Here is a 6,609-nt window from a genome sequence, read left to right on the forward strand (position 1 = left end):
CTACTTTGGATTAAGTAAGCAGTTTAAAAACAAAGCCACATCTCGTCAAACAAAAATAACGCTCTACAAAACACTGATACTACCCGTGCTGATGTATGGCTCCGAAGCCTGGGTACTTGCGCAAGCAGACATGGCAGTGCTTGGTGTGTTTGAGAGAAAAATTCTTCGAAAGATCTATGGACCAATCTGCGTTGACGGTGAATATCGACGTCGCATGAACCACGAGCTGTATCTGCTATACAACGACATGAACGAGTTAAACGTATCGAGATGCAGCGATTGCGTTGGCTAGGCCATATCATAAGAATGAGCGATGATGAACCCGCTAAAAAGGCGTATGAATACATGCCACATGGCGGTGCACGCAGAATTGGCAGGCCAAGGAATAGATGGCGCAAACAAGTGGATGATGAGATGACAAGGCGCGGTATTCCAGTGTGCAAAGCAACAAATAGAGAGGAATGGAGATCTCTTCTTAGTTCGGCCTATAGAACAAATGTTCTGTAATGGGCCAGCTAAGTAAGTCCCAATTTACATTAGGCGAGTTTACTTGCGGCAATTGTCAGTTTGTGGGTGAGAGAGGGTGTTGAGAGGCAAAGGGTTACCATATACCTCACCTCTCTCTCCATCAAACTGACAATTGCCGCAAGTAAACTCGCCTAATGTAAATTGGGACTAAGTAAGTAAGGAATTCAAGAAAAACAAGGGTTCTATAGATTTTTTTCATTTAAATCTACCTCTTTACTTATACCATGAGTTTTAGATCAAAAGTGTCTATATTTTAGTTGACAGTAGTGAATCCAATAGATTTTATGAGATTTGATGGCTGTTGGAAAACAAAAGTTCTTTGGGAGGTAGCCTAAAAACAGGTGATTGTCCTTGCAGCGATTTTTTCCATAAATTGAGCACTTATTGGGTAACTCAATGGATTTTGTAGACAGAACTTTAGTGATTAGAGTTTTTTTATGCTCTGACTGTTATCTCGAACAATATATAATGATCGGTATCCCAGAAATTTGTGTATTTTGATCCTTGAGCCAAGTTAAAGCCAGTTTCCGTTACCTCTTTACGTAAGGATCGGCTAAAAAAAAAAGCGTATCTATAAGGCATTAATTTCTCAACCAAGTGATGTTTTGAGGTCCTTAGCATCTTAACTGCACGCAGAATTCATTATATGGTTAATTTTTGAATAATTGGATGACTGGCACATATGAGATATTTTTCAAAACGCTTTGTTGAGAAGGAAACTTTAAATACAAACTTTTGAAGTTGGCCTAAGATTATTTTTATTAGGTTTTGCATCGTATAATAAACAGTTTTCTAATGAAAATAACCTAAATGAAGTATTTTTGAATGAAAAACGTAAGCTTATATTGAAAAATATATTACGGCGTATACCAACCTTAGTGCAATCCCAGCCTGCCTATCACTAAATGGTTCAAAGTACATTTCAACCGTTCACGTTTTAAACATTTTTTGAATAGAAGCGAAACTGATTGCATATACAAGGTTGGCATCCTAAAGACTTTTAAATGTTATTTGGTTAGGGGAATAAATTCCTTATAGATACGATTTTTTGGACGATCCTTGCCTTAAGGGCTAATGTAAACTGTCCTTAAACTTGGCTCAAGGATCAAAATACATAAATTTATGGGATACCAATCATTATATATTGTTAGAGCTAACATCCACAGCATCAAACAAATCTAATCGTTAAAGCTTTTGTCTACAAAATCCATTGAGTTGCCCAATAAGTGCTCAATTTATGGAAACAATTTCTGCAAGGACAATCGCCTGTTTCTTGGCTACCTCCAAAGGACTTTTGTTTTCAAACAGCAATCAAATCTCATAAAATCTATTGGATTTACTACTGTTAACTAAAATATTGACAATTTTGATCCTAAACTCAACTAAAGCTATTTTTATCGTCCTTTTTCTTCCACACTCCTATTTTTTTGAACAAAAACTTTAAACACGATTTATAATGTTGGTGTAAACAGTAAATAATTTAAAACAGATTGCCACATTTCTGCTGATGAATTAACTGTTGGGATGTCAACAATGTTAAACAAATTCAAAATAAACCAAAATGGGTAAGTTTAACCATATTTTTTGACAATTTTCTTTTTTTGTATGGGCGCTCCTATTATTTTGAACGCAACTGTACATATGTTTGGGTGTATATGCAAAGGCATTTTTAACAAGAACCAAACTGAATTCAATGGACACAAGCAGGTGACGATATATATAATTGCACTGCTCCAAAATCTGCAAAAATCTCCTATTTTTTTTGGCAAATTTATAAAAGATCAAAAAGTCGAGATTTCAACAATAGTAGATTCTGTTCTTTGCAATTAACTGCGATAAATTTATATCGAGCTTTGTGCAGAAATTTTAAACGTTTAATGGATTTGATTTTTAAAACAGTTTTATTGATTTCTTGACATCCTTAACGAATTTTCACATTTTGTCAACAAGAAGGAAAAGTGAAAATTGGATTAAGAATTTCGTGAACTAAAGCTTTTGGAGGACACGTTTGAAAATATTGAAACGGAGTTATTTCGCATATATTTTTTCAATAAGACTAAAAAGTTTACCCGGCGTTTACAAATGCCAGTATTGGCAAGACAATAGCAAAAATACAAACCTTTTTCATAAATACATTTGTAAATTTTTAAATATGTATAGAGAAAATTATGAATGTATTGGTGAAAATGGTTTGTAACTTTACTATTGTCTTGCCAATGCTGTCTGTGTGTAAACGCCCAGTAAAAGAAGATAATGGTAGGTATTACCACATTCGTCAGCAAATGTTAAACGTGTTTTCAGCCAAGTAGATCTTCACAAAACGAAATATGCATCGAAATTCTCTTTACACGATATGTTTTTTACATATGAAATGTCACCTTGCATACACATTTTAAATGGGAGAGGTGACAACTCATATGTAAAAAACATATCGTGTAAAGTACCCATAAGGATTCAATGTTGGTATACTTAACAAAACAAATTGCTTGACATATTGATTAAACACGACATGTTAAGAATGTTAATTTAAAAAATTTATTTACAAAATCGTTTAATTAATCATTTAATTTAATACTGATTTGAAGTAAAAACATGTTTACTAACTTAAATAACCAATTTATGTTTATATTAATTGAAAATATATTTAAATATAACTAAATGTTCCCATTTTAATTTTTGACGATTTTATACAATAGAATTGATGATTTTAATTTTAAAAATTTTCATTTTGACGATTTTCCATAATAATAATCTGACAGTCCTGGTCACGATTAAATTTAATGGAGAGTTTTTATAATTTATGTTAGTGTAATAAAGTTCTCAATATTCTTGTTTTACACAAATAATAAATGAATTTTATTTATTTTGGGATACTTTGCAATGGCTTGCATTTTTATAGCATCTTTGGACTGCATTTAAACTCAATCCAAAACACTGCGTCCAATGCAGTGATTTGGATCTAAAATGAACTGCATCCCAGCTTTGTGCTGTGGAAGCAAAATGGGGTGCATCCGAGCTGCGCGCTCTCTTGTAAAATTTATAAGTGAATTCATAAAAAAGATGTACTTCAACGGCACTTGTACTGATTAAACTGCATCCACGGATGCATATTTACAAGTTTATTATTAAGTCGGATAATCTTCTTCCTCCGCCCAAAATAATACGCTATCCATTTCAGCGAATTCACAGACGGCATCAGACCTTGCTTTAATATATTTAATGGCCCGGAGGGTTGCCTGTCCTTTGCATCGTTTTCGGAATTTGGAGAAAAACAGCTCAATTGTTCCATGGGTTGTAAAATTCAGTAATTTGGTGTTATGCCTTCGTAATAACACCTCTAAACCTCGCAGGCTTCTTAAACACATTTCTTTGTCCGGCCATTCAAATAGGCTTAAATAAGCGTACACTCTACTTAATGTGCGTTTCTTCTCTTCCCAAGTGGAACCTTCATCCTCGGCGAATAATTTGAGGAATGGTATCATAGCCTCTATAAACTTCCTGGTGGGTCGCAGGGTTGTGTCTTGTTGTCCTCGTTCTTCTTCCAGACGTCGCACATGTGCAAGAGCATTTGCATTAAAGGCCTCGATGAAATGTTCCAATTTAAAACGATTGTACTCGTATTTACATTCTAGATTGTACAAATGCTTTATAAAATCTTTGATGTGAAGCGGACGCATCATTTCCCCTTCATATGTTATATTAACACCCACGAATGCCCGAAATACGCTGTACAAAATGTGCACTAGGTCCACGCACCAAATAATGTCGCGTTGTTGGTCAATGTAACCTTTTGGTAATGCAACTTCAGACAGAAGTGCTAAGTGTTCGGATGCCGCATCGCACACATTAAGGACAATCGTTACTCCTATCCTATGCGCTGTATCATATACAATATGAATACATCTTCGAATTTCTTCTGTAGTATACACTTCTCTTGTCAAAATTCCGACTAGTAATTCCCAGTTGCCGTACACTCCAGATAATAAGAAGGCGTATCCTTTTTTTATTACATCGTCATCCAGTTGTACGGCACCAAAGCTGTGTACGCACAGTTTTTCGGCGTTTGATTTTCTATTAAAAACTTCAACAAGCTTTGTTGTTGTTGTTTCTAGGAAACCCATTTCGCATTGTGGGTACACGCCTTGCTCAACGCATTCTATGTCGGGTGTCTTGAAGTCCATATGTTTTCTTCTTTCCATAACATATCCGGTCCTGGATCCCAAAACCTTCAGTGCCAAAGCTTTTTTTGCGTCATCGTTGAATGGCGGCGTGATGTTTTCTAAAGATAACTCGTAGCTGATTTTCTGAATGCTCATTTTCACTAAATTCTTGAAATACTAATGTAAGATGAGAAGAGATCAGACAACGAAGCGAATCGATTTTTTCGGCGGCGGCGGCTCATCACATGTAAGCCCGGCGGCGGCGCATTGCCAATGTTGTTGGCGGCTGAATTTCGGCGTGTTATGAATATGAATCAAAAACCAAATATGTCATTAATACTACGTTTACATTTACGAAATCCACTCGATTTCAACTGTCAATTCCATTGCTCAAACGTCAAATGAAATCCAATCGATTTCAGACGAGTTTTCATTTGACGTATACACAAAGGAATTGACAGATGAAATCGAGTGGATTTCGTAAATGTAAACATAGTATAAGATGGCACAATAATTCAGGTACAGCGGCAAAAACAGCTGGTTATCACACTAGTTGTCAAAATTGATTATTGTGAATAAAAACACATACAAAATGTAAACAAGCTAATCACAATAATACATTATTGTGACCAAATTTGACGTTTGGTATGATTTGATGCAAGATCTATTTAACAGGTCACGTAAGGCCATGTTTATATTATAGCGTTTTGCAGGGTTAACCTTCCTTATAAGGATTTGTTTGACGTATATGTAATGGAATTGACATTTAAAACCCAGTGTGTTTTCTTAAATCTGGTTATATATAAACGTACTATTAGTAGCACAAATACAACTCTGGTTTTGCCAAAAATTCTTCAATATGTCAAAACGTTTGTTTACGTTTTCATACAATTAATTCACAATAACAAAAAATTTGACAGATTGAAACCAATCATCTGGTCATTTTACGCCACCTTATTATTTCATCATGGATTTGATGTAACACCTTCTTATTCCACCATGGTCATTAATAACAAGATAGGTGACAGATTATGGAAAAATGAAAAATATTGGTCTGTTCCAGAACTCCAAGAATCTACTAATTTTTACTATTTTTTTCCGATAACATAAAGGAAAAAATCTTATCGTAGGAATTTTTAGAGAATATTTTTCCAATAACCACTACCTCTGGACTCGATCGAATCGAATCACGTAATTAGGCCTCTGTATACACAAATATTATGCCTGTTCCAGAACCTGCTAGAATCTATAAATAGAAATACATAAAAATATATTGAAAATAGTACAATTTTCAGAATTATTGGAAAATATGAATGAAAATGGTATGGTGGTATGACAACAGCTGTTCGAATAAAATCATTTTATAAAAAAATATTTTTGTTGTAATTTCCCCAATTTGTTATCTTTTTCCTCTATAAAAGCAAAGATGTCAATATTATAAGATAGGAAAAGTCAATTGTGAAAAATTAACTGTAGAGGGAGTTAACCTCTGTTGCTACGACATCATAGCAACATTCTGTTAAACGAAAACTGTTACTCATTGGAATATTGACAAGAAAAACATTAAAACTTAAGTTTGACGGCATTCGCTTTTGATTTTTTCATTGAATAAACAATAAAAAAGTAAAGAAATAAATTTCAGCCACGAAACACAACGTTAATGTTTTCTGCCGCGAGAAATGGGTATCAAAAACGATTAGCATTGCTGTTATCAATTCCAGTAAGTTGTGTAGCCATCTGTAACCAAAATGTGGAACTATTAGCATATGTTTTTGGAAAATGCATTTGTTCGGGTCTTTATTGCTTTACGTCTTTGACAAAAGTTTTCATTTCACATTTTCATAGAAACAGAATTGAGCCCCTGGGTAATACCCCGTTTATATATAACCGGATTTAACAAACCGACTGGGATTTAAATGTC

This window comes from Musca autumnalis, unplaced genomic scaffold, assembly GCF_047663935.1.
Source record: "Musca autumnalis isolate F117 unplaced genomic scaffold, ASM4766393v1 scaffold_4, whole genome shotgun sequence".
In the NCBI taxonomy this organism is placed as follows: domain Eukaryota; kingdom Metazoa; phylum Arthropoda; class Insecta; order Diptera; family Muscidae; genus Musca; species Musca autumnalis.